The sequence below is a fragment of the Perca flavescens genome, chromosome 14 (genome assembly GCF_004354835.1).
Source record: "Perca flavescens isolate YP-PL-M2 chromosome 14, PFLA_1.0, whole genome shotgun sequence".
Lineage (NCBI taxonomy): Eukaryota > Metazoa > Chordata > Actinopteri > Perciformes > Percidae > Perca > Perca flavescens.
The window spans coordinates 30,837,986-30,851,028 of NC_041344.1; the positions used below are offsets into that span (position 1 = coordinate 30,837,986).

Sequence of the window (13,043 nt, forward strand, 5' to 3'; positions counted from 1 at the left end):
ACCACTGCGACCTGGGTTCGATTCCGGGTCAGGGAAGTGCCAGTACTTGAAAAATACAGGTTAACCACTTGAATGAGTATGGTTTGGGACAGGTTTTTCATTCACTGATTTAGGTTGGTCTAATCCTTCCTCATTAGGTTAAGAACTCCGACACTCATTAGGACGACTATTTCCTTTAAATCTGACCCGCAACCGTGCCTGTATCCTTTTGTTGTTATTGATGGGCTATAAACACTTCATCTGCCTCTATCTCAATGACAGTTCTTTTCCATCTTTTAAACATTAACTCAACCTCTAAACAACTTGTTTTACCTGAAAACCAATGTATGTGGGTGTCAAGTAATATCATTGGTGAAATTAGTTCAAAATTTACATATTTTAGTGCAAAGGTTCATAACTAATGATTGTTTTCTACTAACTTGGAGCAATGAAAGACAGGGGTTGCCAATTGGTCAAGGAACAACAAGAGACTTGGTATTTTATGACTAAATTACGAACCGACTACTTGACAGCGGTGTAATCTGTCATGTCCTGCCTCCTGCAGCTCCATCCAGGCGCCATTCCTAGCCTAAAACAAACTGAGGAATTCCAATAAGTGGAAAGGCAACTCTCCTCTACAAAAATAATATTTATTGACGTGACTCCCTGATGGTCTAGTGGCTAGGATTCGGCGCTCTCACACACTGCCGCCGGGGTTCATCAGGGAAGTTCCAGTACTTGGTCAGGGAAGTTTGAATCAGTACTTGAAAAATACCTAATACCATTAGGTTTAAACAAACAAAATTTGAATGAGTAGGTGTTGGGACAAGTTTTTCATTATATTTGTCTAATACTTCCTCATATTTTATGACTAATTTAAAAAACGACTACTTGACAGCGGTGTAATCTGTCATGTCCTGCCTCCTGCAGCTCCATCCAGGCGCCATTCCTAGCCTAAAACAAACTGCCAAACTAGCCTAAAACAAACTGAGGAATTCCAATAAGTGGAAAGGCAACTCTCCTCTACAAAAATAATATTTATTGACGTGATGGTCTAGTGGCTGATTTTCGGTCTCACCACACTGGCCTGGGTTCGATTCCGGGTCAGGGAAGTGCCAGTACTTGAAAAATACAGGTTAACCACTTGAATGAGTATGATTTAGGACAGGTTTTTCATTTATATTTGTCTAATTCTTCCTCATATTTTATGACTAATTTAAAAAACGACTACTTGACAGCGGTGTAATCTGTCATGTCCTGCCTCCTGCAGCTCTATCCAGGCGCCATTTCTAGCCTAAAACAAACTGAGGAATTCCAATAAGTGGAAAGGCAACTCCCTCATGGTCTAGTGGCTAGGATTCGGTGCTCTCACAGCCGCGACCGGGGTTGGATTCCGGGTCAGGGAAGTGCCAGTACTTGAAAAATACGGGTTAACCACTTGAATGAGTGTGATTTGGGACAGGTTTTTCATTCACTTAGTTAGGTTGGTCTAATCCTTCCTCATTAGGTTAAGAACTCCGACACTCTTTAGGACGACTATTTCCTTTAAATCTGACCCGCAACCGTGCCTGTATCCTTTTGTTGTTATTGATGGGCTATAAACACTTCATCTGCCTCTATCTCAATGACAGTTCTTTTCCATCTTTTAAACATTAACTCAACCCCTAAACAACTTGTTTTACCTGAAAACCAATGTATGTGGGTGTCAAGTAATATCATTGGTGAAATTAGTTCAAAATTTACATATTTTAGTGCAAAGGTTCATAACTAATGATTGTTTTCTACTAACTTGGAGCAATGAAAGACAGGGGTTGCCAATTGGTCAAGGAACAACAAGAGACTTGGTATTTTATGACTAAATTACGAACCGACTACTTGACAGCAGTGTAATCTGTCATGTCCTGCCTCCTGCAGCTCTATCCAGGCGCCATTCCTAGCCTAAAACAAACTGAGGAATTCCAATAAGTGGAAAGGCAACTCTCCTCTACAAAAATAATTTTTATTGACATCACTCCCTGATGGTCTAGTGGCTAGGATTCGGCGCTCTCACCGCCGCGGCCCGGCTTTGATTCCCGGTCAGGGAAGTGCCAGTACTTGAAAGATACCAGTTAAACATTTGAATGAGTAGGTGTTGGGACAAGTTTTTCATTTATATTTGTCTAATACTTCCTCATATTTTATGACTAATTTAAAAAACGACTACTTGACAGCGGTGTATTCTGTCATGTCCTGCCTCCTGCAGCTCCATCCAGGCGCCATTCCTAGCCTAAAACAAACTGAGGAATTCCAATGAGTGGAAAGGCAACTCTCCTCTACAAAAATAATATTTATTGACGTGACTCCCTGATGGTCTAGTGGCTAGGATTCGGCCCTCTCACCGCTGCGACCTGGGTTCGATTCCGGGTCAGGGAAGTGCCAGTACTTGAAAAAGTGCCAGTACTTAAAACAGGGGTTAAGCACTTGAATGAGTATGGTTTGGGACAGGTTTTTCATTCACTGATTTAGGTTGGTCTAATCCTACCTCATTAGGTTAAGAACTCCGACACTCATTAGGACGACTATTTCCTTTAAATCTGACCCGCAACCGTGCCTGTATCCTTTTGTTGTTATTGATGGGCTATAAACACTTCATCTGCCTCTATCTCAATGACAGTTCTTTTCCATCTTTTAAACATTAACTCAACCCCTAAACAACTTGTTTTACCTGAAAACCAATGTATGTGGGTGTCAAGTAATATCATTGGTGAAATTAGTTCAAAATTTACATATTTTAGTGCAAAGGTTCATAACTAATGATTGTTTCTACTAACTTGGAGCAATGAAAGACAGGGGTTGCCAATTGGTCAAGGAACAACAAGAGACTTGGTATTTTATGACTAAATTACGAACCGACTACTTGACAGCAGTGTAATCTGTCATGTCCTGCCTCCTGCAGCTCTATCCAGGCGCCATTCCTAGCCTAAAACAAACTGAGGAATTCCAATAAGTGGAAAGGCAACTCTCCTCTACAAAAATAATTTTTGTTGACATCACTCCCTGATGATCTAGTGGCTAGGATTCGGCGCTCTCACCGCTGCAATCTGGGTTTGATTCCGGGTCAGGGAAGTGCCAGTACTTGAAAAATACGGGTTAAGCACTTGAATGAGTATGGTTTGGGACAGGTTTTTCATTCACTGATTTAGGTTGGTCTAATCCTACCTCATTAGGTTAAGAACTCCGACACTCATTAGGACGACTATTTCCTTTAAATCTGACCCATTAGGTTAAGAACTCCGACACTCAACCTGACCCGCAACCGTGCCTGTATCCTTTTGTTGTTATTGATGGGCTATAAACACTTCATCTGCCTCTATCTCAATGACAGTTCTTTTCCATCTTTTAAACATTAACTCAACCCCTAAACAACTTGTTTTACCTGAAAACCAATGTATGTGGGTGTCAAGTAATATCATTGGTGAAATTAGTTCAAAATTTACATATTTTAGTGCAAAGGTTCATAACTAATGATTGTTTCTACTAACTTGGAGCAATGAAAGACAGGGGTTGCCAATTGGTCAAGGAACAACAAGAGACTTGGTATTTTATGACTAAATTACGAACCGACTACTTGACAGCAGTGTAATCTGTCATGTCCTGCCTCCTGCAGCTCTATCCAGGCGCCATTCCTAGCCTAAAACAAACTGAGGAATTCCAATAAGTGGAAAAGCAACTCTCCTTTACAAAAATAATTTTTATTGACGTCAGTCCCTGATGGTCTAGTGGCTAGGATTCGGCGCTCTCACCGCCGCGGCCCGGGTTCAATTCCCGGTCAGGGAAGTGCCAGTACTTGAAAGATACCAGTTAAACATTTGAATGAGTAGGTGTTGGGACAAGTTTTTCATTTATATTTGTCTAATACTTCCTCATATTTTATGACTAATTTAAAAAACGACTACTTGACAGCGGTGTATTCTGTCATGTCCTGCCTCCTGCAGCTCCATCCAGGCGCCATTCCTAGCCTAAAACAAACTGAGGAATTCCAATAAGTGGAAAGGCAACTCTCCTCTACAAAAATAATATTTATTGACGTGACTCCCTGATGGTCTAGTGGCTAGGATTCGGCCCTCTCACCACTGCGACCTGGGTTCGATTCCCGGTCAGGGAAGTGCCAGTACTTGAAAAATACAGGTTAACCACTTGAATGAGTATGACTTAGGACAGGTTTTTCATTTATATTTGTCTAATTCTTCCTCATATTTTATGACTAATTTAAAACCCTTGACAGACTTTTGTTGTTATTGATGGGCTATAAACACTTCATCTGCCTCTGTCTCAATGACTGTTCATGTCCTCAACCTCCTTGTTTTACCTCCAATGTATCCAGGTGCCAAAATTTCATATTTTTTAGTGCCATAAAACAAACTGAGGAATTCCAATTGGTGGAAAGGCAACTCCCTTGGGTCTAGTGGCTAAATTACGTGCTCTCACAGCTTGACAGGGTTGGAATCTGGTCAGCTCTATCCAGGCCATTCCTAGCCTAAAAAAAACTGAGTTAATTTGAATGAGTGGAAAGGGGACAGGTTTTTCATTCAATAATTTTTGGTTAATCCTTCCTGATGGTCTAGTGGCTAAGATTCCACACTCTCTCTTTAATTACTATTTCCTTAAATTCCCACTCAACCGGGATCCCAGTAAAGTGAAAATACCTTAAAACTTGAATGAGTTGTCTATTTCAATGACAGTTCTTTTTCATTCAACTATTTACACATTAACTAATCCTTCCTCAACTTCCATTTTATGAAAACCAATTTAAAAATGACTGTCTTGAATAATCATTGGTGAAATTATTCTGTCATTTAAATTTTAGTTCCAAGGTTCCTATAAAAACACTAATGATTGTTTTCTACTTTTTCAACTAACTTGGAATTTTATAAACAGGGGTTGCCAATGAAACAACAAGAGACTTGGTATTTTATGACTAAATTACGAACCGACTACTTGACAGCGGTGTAATCTGTCATGTCCTGCCTCCTGCAGCTCTATCCAGGCGCCATTCCTAGCCTAAAACAAACTGAGGAATTCAATAAGTGGAAAGGCAACTCTCCCTACAAAAATAATTTTTGATTCTCCCTGATGGTCTTGGTCAAATTAGGAAAAATTACATATTTTTGAAAGTGCAAAGGTTCATAAGGGGAAGTGAAATACCAGTTAACCACTTGAATGAGTAGGTGTTGGGACAAGTTTTTCATTATATTTGTCTAATACTTCCTCATATTTTATGACTAATTTAAAAAACGACTACTTGACAGCGGTGTAATCTGTCATGTCCTGCCTCCTGCAGCTCCATCCAGGCGCCATTCCTAGCCTAAAACAAACTGAGGAATTCCAATAAGTGGAAAGGCAACTCTCCTCTACAAAAATAATATTTATTGACGTGACTCCCTGATGGTCTAGTGGCTAGGATTCGGTGCTCTCACCACTGCGATCTGGGTTCGATTCCGGGTCAGGGAAGTGCCAGTACTTGAAAAATACAGGTTAAGCACTTGAATGAGTATGGTTTGGGACAGGTTTTTCATTCACTGATTTAGGTTGGTCTAATCCTACCTCATTAGGTTAAGAACTCCGACACTCATTAGGACGACTATTTCCTTTAAATCTGACCCGCAACCGTGCCTGTATCCTTTTGTTGTTATTGATGGGCTATAAACACTTCATCTGCCTCTATCTCAATGACAGTTCTTTTCCATCTTTTAAACATTAACTCAACCCCTAAACAACTTGTTTTACCTGAAAACCAATGTATGTGGGTGTCAAGTAATATCATTGGTGAAATTAGTTCAAAATTTACATATTTTAGTGCAAAGGTTCATAACTAATGATTGTTTTCTACTAACTTGGAGCAATGAAAGACAGGGGTTGCCAATTGGTCAAGGAACAACAAGAGACTTGGTATTTTATGACTAAATTACGAACCGACTACTTGACAGCAGTGTAATCTGTCATGTCCTGCCTCCTGCAGCTCTATCCAGGCGCCATTCCTAGCCTAAAACAAACTGAGGAATTCCAATAAGTGGAAAGGCAACTCTCCTCTACAAAAATAATTTTTATTGACGTCACTCCCTGATGGTCTAGTGGCTAGGATTCGGCGCTCTCACAGCCGCAATCCCCCGGTTCGATTTTGATTCCCGGTCAGGGAAGTGCCAGTACTTGAAAGATACCAGTTAAACATTTGAATGAGTAGGTGTTGGGACAAGTTTTTCATTTATATTTGTCTAATACTTCCTCATATTTTATGACTAATTTAAAAAACGACTACTTGACAGCGGTGTATTCTGTCATGTCCTGCCTCCTGCAGTTCCATCCAGGTGCCATTCCTCGCCTAAAACAAACTGAGGAATTCCAGCAAGTGGAAAGGCAAATCACCTCTACAAAAATAACTTTTATTGACGTGACTCCCTGATGGTCTAGTGGCTAGGATTCGTTGCTCTCACCATCGCGGCCTGTGTTTGATTCCCGGTCAGGGAAGTGCCAGTACTTGAAAAATACAGGTTAACCACTTGAATGAGTATGACTTAGGACAGGTTTTTCATTTATATTTGTCTAATTCTTCCTCATATTTTATGACTAATTTAAAAAACGACTACTTGACAGCGGTGTAATCTGTCATGTCCTGCCTCCTGCAGCTCTATCCAGGCGCCATTCCTAGCCTAAAACAAACTGAGGAATTCAACCTAAAAACAAAAATAATGAGGAATTCCAATGGTCAGTGGAAATTAGTTCAAAATCCCTCATAACTGGCTTGTTTCTACTAACTAAACATTTGAATGACAGGGTTGGGATTGGTCATTTATAACAAGTGGGTATTTTATGACTAATTTAAAAAACGACTACTTGACAGCGGTGTAATCTGTCATGTCCTGCCTCCTGCAGCTCCATCCAGGCGCCATTCCTAGCCTAAAACAAACTGAGGAATTCCAATAAGTGGAAAGGCAACTCTCCTCTACAAAAATAATTTTTATTGATTCTAGTGGCTAGGATTCGGTGCTCTCACCACCATGCAGGGTCAGGGAAGTGCCAAAAATACTTAACCATTTGAAAAATTTTAATATTTGTCTACTTGAATGAGTTTAAAAAACGACTACTTGACAGATTTGGGACAGGTTTTTCATTCACTTATTTAGGTTGGTCTAATCCTTCCTCATTAGGTTAAGAACTCCGACACTTTTTTTTCATTCACTGATTATTTCCTTTTAAATCTGACCTCATCAGGACGACTATTTCTGTGACCCGCAATCCTTTTTTTTTGTTATTGATGGGCTATAAACACTTCATCTGCCTCTATCTCAATGACAGTTCTTTTCCATCTTTTAAACATTAACTCAACCCCTAAACAACTTGTTTTACCTGAAAACCAATGTATGTGGGTGTCAAGTAATATCATTGGTGAAATTAGTTCAAAATTTACATATTTTAGTGCAAAGGTTCATAACTAATGATTGTTTTCTACTAACTTGGAGCAATGAAAGACAGGGGTTGCCAATTGGTCAAGGAACAACAAGAGACTTGGTATTTTATGACTAAATTATAGAAACCTAAAAATCAAAACATCTTATAGTGAAGAAACTCCATTAAGCCACCCCTCTTCAAATATCTTTAGCATGCTGCCACTTTTCTAAAAAATACCATAGACAGTCAGATGATTTTACAACCTTCCATTCTGCTCCTGTGTCTCCTACATTAGACTAAACACCTACTTATCTCAGGAGACAGAAAGAGATACGCTTCACACAGTGTTATAGCCTTCTTCACTTTATCTGAGAGAAATAAACAAATGAGGAGCTGCAATTTCTTTAGCGAAAATAACTAATAACTAACATCAACTAATTTAGTTAAAACAATTTTTGATATAGCAACTCAACTCATTAGAGTACGACATGAAATGTACTGCTTTTAGGATTAAATCTCATTTAAACCTTCATTTATTCAATATCACCATTAAACTAAGACGAATTATCCAAAATACATTGTTTTTCATTTTTTTATCTATAGTTTACAAACCAAAGTAACACTAATTACTATCTGCTAGTTCCAAGAATCATTACAAATTAAAGTTTTTAGCCTTCTAAAACACACCTTATCACGTGTACTTTGAACCTCTATTTATCCAAATCGTTACCTCTATGGGAAACATATCACATATTTTTTCTTTAAACCAAAATTTCACTTGTACTACTCATGTTTGGACTTAGCTTGTGCCTTATCTGTGTGGTGTGTGTGTGTGTCTCCTCCTCTGGCTGTCCTCTGTCAAAGAAAGAAGGATCTCTCCAGGGTACATATAAACACACTGTTATTCTTTTAGTAATTTATGGCATCATTAATTAACAACTCAATGTATTCCTGAAAGGTGTGTCAAGGTGTACAGCTTACCATCACCCAGAACTATAAAACGATATTTACTGTCTTTTCTACTGGAACTCTGAGAAAAGAAAAACGTTTGACGAAACAACAGAGAATCAAAACCTTTAACATTCCCTGCAGAATGTTATGTTTAGCTGTGGGAGACAGGTGCTCGAGCATAGACCCTCTGCATTTACTGCTTGAAGGTCCTGAATGAAACAAAACTTTAACATTCATAATAAAAATGATTCTTCTTATTTATTTTACTTGAGAGAATAAGTGTACGTGCTAGAGAATCTAAATATGGAACTATAAACCCCATCCGTCAATAAAGAGTTAAAAACACAGTCGGATTTCTGTCGATTACTTCCTGTTTTAGCGTGTACTGATGTTTCTGGGGCCTGTAGTCCGAACGCAGCTTGATGACTACAGGTTGACAATTTGTCTATCAATCCACATCACATTTGTGTGTTTTGCCCAGAGATAACGCTGTACCTGAGACAAAAGGTGGTGAAACATCAGTAGATAAAATGTTGTTTTTACCGTGTGAATATGCATCTATTGTAGTCACAGGTTCACTGAATATGTAAAACACTGTGAATACAAGGCCTACGCTGTCGTATAGGTTTTCTATAGTCTCCTGTCGATGGAGACAAATAAAAACATTATCAGTAATGTCAGTCCAGTCAGTCAATTTTTACAAATAGTCACAAGGTGTCCTAGGTCTGTCTCCTCTTCTGTTGGAGACAAAGAAACATGAATGTGAGCTTTTGAGTTAGAATTTCTGAAAAACTAATAGTTTATCAGTCAAGGTGACAGCCACTGGACTTGTGTATATGCCAGTAGACAAAAGAAAACTCATACTCGTCCTTTGATTTGTTAAAAAAAACTTTTCAATGTAGTCTTCATCACGGTCAAAAGGTGACAAAAGGAATGCATGTAATATTTGTGATTCCTTAAACTTAACTACAGGTGTCCCAATTTGTTACCGTAATCAGAAGATTAACAGACTGACATGGTACGTGCTCCATTATAATTTGTAAACAAATACGTACTTTTAGGCTGCAACAAAAATATGTCAGCCAAAAAGTGATTTTTATCCAACCGCACAACTTTAAAGCCAATGGCTTCAATCTCAAATAGACATTTTCAAATGTCTGCCTGCCAAATTATCAGGACACTCAGATGAAAGTGAGAAAGAAACAATGAACATTTTCCTTTCTTATCTAGTTCAGGATCCTAAGGATCTGAATATACTCAAATCATAAGAATGGTGAACTTCTCTGAGATAACCATTCTTCTAATCATTTCTCTAAGAGACAAAAAAAAACCCTAGTTTACCAGAGAGCTTCTGATTTGAAGAACAAAACTTCACTAAACCCAAATTGTTGCTCCCGAATCAACTAAAAATCCAATTTTCTTCCCTTGTATAATTAACACCATGGTAGGCAATTTGTATACACACCAGACAAACACATTGAATACTTGGACATATTTTCCAAAAGTTATTCCTGTTTGTCGTGCTGTTTTTGCGTCTAATTTGATCGGTCTTGTGGGGAGTGTTTGTAGCGTGCAAAAAGCATGTCTTCATTGCAAGCATGTGTATGTACGTGTATGTCTGTATGAACTGTTTTTAGGGATCTGGCAGTCCCAGCATCGGAGAAGACTGCAGAGACAGTTTCATATCCACGAACGCTTCAATAACTTTGGCAGCAAAAGTCTTACAGTGACATCAGGAACGTGTACAGACATTCTAGGTGACCGGCTCAAGTAAAAATCTAATCGTTAACACTAAACTGAACAAGCTGCTATTCTGTTCATTTTACATGAAAACAGCACAGCACCAAAAACCTTTTCATGAGGGATAAAAAGCAGATGCAGCCTTGAGTGATGTATTGGTTTTCAGGTTTCATGCAGTCAGAGGCAGGGCTGATTACAGACGCCGCCTTAGTGAGGTCATTTTAGCCACACTGTAATTAACGTGGTTATGTCAGTTGAACATTAGGAGAAATTCTCAATCCGTCAGGTGTGGAGGTTAAACCAATGTTAAAAGTGCACATTAAATCACTACCTAAACCAAATAAGTGGAACCTTCATACACCAAGAATTGTTTTTCCCATGTACAGGAGAGAGGAACAGATAATTGTTCTCTTACTGTTTGACCTGCAACTCCAATTGACCAAATAGAATGACCAAATAATCTTCAGTGTCAAATCTTTAGCTCTAATAATCAAGTTATGTGAGTGGAACCCCTTTAACTTTACCCTCAGTAGTAGGCATTTTCTTCTAGGTTTCAGAAGATAACATAATATAATGGTTTAACTGAATAGATTATTTTTCAGAACTTTCTAACCTATCAATTGTCCCTAAATAGCAAAAACAAAAACAGTGTATCAGTGCAAAGCATTTCTTCATTGCATGAAGCGAGTGTGTGTGTGTTAGCACTACCTTCTTCATCAGCTGTTGGACTCAGTCAAACAGAGGGACAAGTGTTGTTCTCTGTCTGAGGTGTTTTTTGCTTTTTCTTCGGGCATTTACATACCCAATGTCCAAAGTCCTTGCAGTACAAACACTGGTCTCGGTTGTAGGGCTCATTATTTTGCCCACGGTACCCGCCTCTCTCTGGCTCGACCACGTCCTTTGTGGGAGCAGCCTTTTTTCTTTTTTCCTTCGGGTCTGCGCTCCATGTGTTGCCCACCAGCCTGTTGTAACATGCAGACAAACGCTTCAAACATGGTTTTCTCACGTACTCGTTGGTCTTTCCACCCGATGCAGGTGTGACTGATGCTGTTGGTCCTGTCCGATTGTTGAGTCCGTGTCCTCTTCGTCCCTCCGTTTCTCCAGCTTGTCTTCCTGATTTTTAGAGAAAGCTCAGAAATAGGCTTTGGTTAGAACTGATGAGGTTATTGGTGCATGTGTGTTTGCATTCTTTCCCTGTCTCACTGTTTTATCTATATTTTAAAACATTCTTTGTTTTTCTTATACCCAGTAGCTTTAAATCCTCTGTCTTAATTTTGTTTTTGTTTTTTTCCATTAATTTTCTTTCTACTTCTTCTAAAATCTTGTTTTAACATTCTCAGTGTCTTTGTACACAAAGATCCGTTTCTCGGAAAGCCAAAACTTTATGACCAGTTATGACAGACATCACAAACATTCCGGTCCATATTTATGAGTCATTTCACCCACTATGGGTCCAGTTGCATCACTGGAACGGGAAATTTCGTTTCCCATAATTGATTCTTGGACTTTATAGTATACTATGTCTTGGTCGATGTGATCGTCACCACACCGCGAGGTTATTTGTTCGGGAAACTTGCGTGAAAACCCGTGTACAGCCCTGCGGACAAAATCAACTTAATAGTCAAATAACTCGACCTATTTAGTATGTTTTGCCTTGTTGCAGTCTGTCTCTAAATAATCAAGAGGCTCTCTTAGAGTAATGTTACAACCCAGACCGTCCTGCAGGTTGTCCTTAAAGGGTCCAGAACTTGTTTAGAGTATCATTACAACCCAGACCGTCCTGCAGGTTGTCCTTAAAGGGTCCAGAACTCGTTTAGAGTTTAGACTATTTGTTTTTTGCTCGGGAAATTTGTATGAAAAACCCGGTGCGACCCTGCAGTCAAAAATCTCTTAAATAGTTAACTATTTTTTGTTTTGTTTTACTCTGCAGTCCGCCTCTTTAATCAAGAAACGTGCTATCAGTTTCGTAGATTAATTCTTTAGGCCTTGCCTACTGTTCTGCCAGTTCTCTTACTGGTCTTGTCCGTCAATCAATTGTCTTATCACCATATGAGAATTCAATCATAAATATGTCCGACGTTGTCTGTGTCTGCCAAAAGATGTCATTCATAACCTCAGTTATCTTTGTCCTATCTAATGACCCAAAAAGAAATACCCAGTTACTCACTTCCCAAAAGTCAGAATTAGTTTCATTTATTCTCTTTAGTTAAGATAATGATTTCGCCAATTATTCATTACTTAATTCGTTTAGCAACGGTTGCTTGTTTAGAATGTTTTGAACAAACCTTGAATTCACAATCAAATTGTAATTAATCAATTTTATCTTACCGTGCTGCTTGAAATCTCTTCCTGTTCGTTTTTAACGGAGTGGAAAACAGTCAAGAGCGCTCCGCGGTCCTAACCCTCTTCTCTCTGAAAAACCTTTTTAAGGTTAGAGGTATGAGGCAGGTGATTTTTGATCCCTGGATAGCCAGTCATCAGCGACCCAACGGAGCTCTTTTCTCTGTTAACTCAACCGTCCTGCCGGAAAACGCCAAACTGTTGTGGAAGTTTTCCTTAAAGCAGCAGCGTTTAGAAATATCAATGATCAAATGAAAACGAATAACGACTGTTTGAGAATTAAACCAAAGGTTGGTCTTTGAGTATTTATTCACATTTGCAAATGGAAAAAACACAGTTTCAAAGGTACACGCAGCACAACTGAAAATGTCTTTCCTCCCTAGAAACCTAAAAATCAAAACATCTTATAGTGAAGAAACTCCATTAAGCCACCCCTCTTCAAATATCTTTAGCATGCTGCCACTTTTCTAAAAAATACCATAGACAGTCAGATGATTTTACAACCTTCCATTCTGCTCCTGTGTCTCCTACATTAGACTAAACACCTACTTATCTCAGGAGACAGAAAGAGATACGCTTCACACAGTGTTATAGCCTTCTTCACTTTA

At 38.9% G+C, this 13,043-nt stretch overlaps 2 non-coding genes across 2 annotated transcripts; both read left to right on the top strand.

Moving 5' to 3' along the window:
• Nucleotides 1-1,991: 1,991 nt before the first annotated feature.
• Nucleotides 1,992-2,063, top strand: trnae-cuc (transfer RNA glutamic acid (anticodon CUC)). Its single transcript has one exon. It is a non-coding gene; the product is annotated as a tRNA-Glu (tRNA).
• A 1,660-nt stretch (nt 2,064-3,723) lies between these two features.
• On the top strand, nt 3,724-3,795 carry trnae-cuc (transfer RNA glutamic acid (anticodon CUC)). Its single transcript has one exon. It is a non-coding gene; the product is annotated as a tRNA-Glu (tRNA).
• Nucleotides 3,796-13,043: the final 9,248 nt, after the last annotated feature.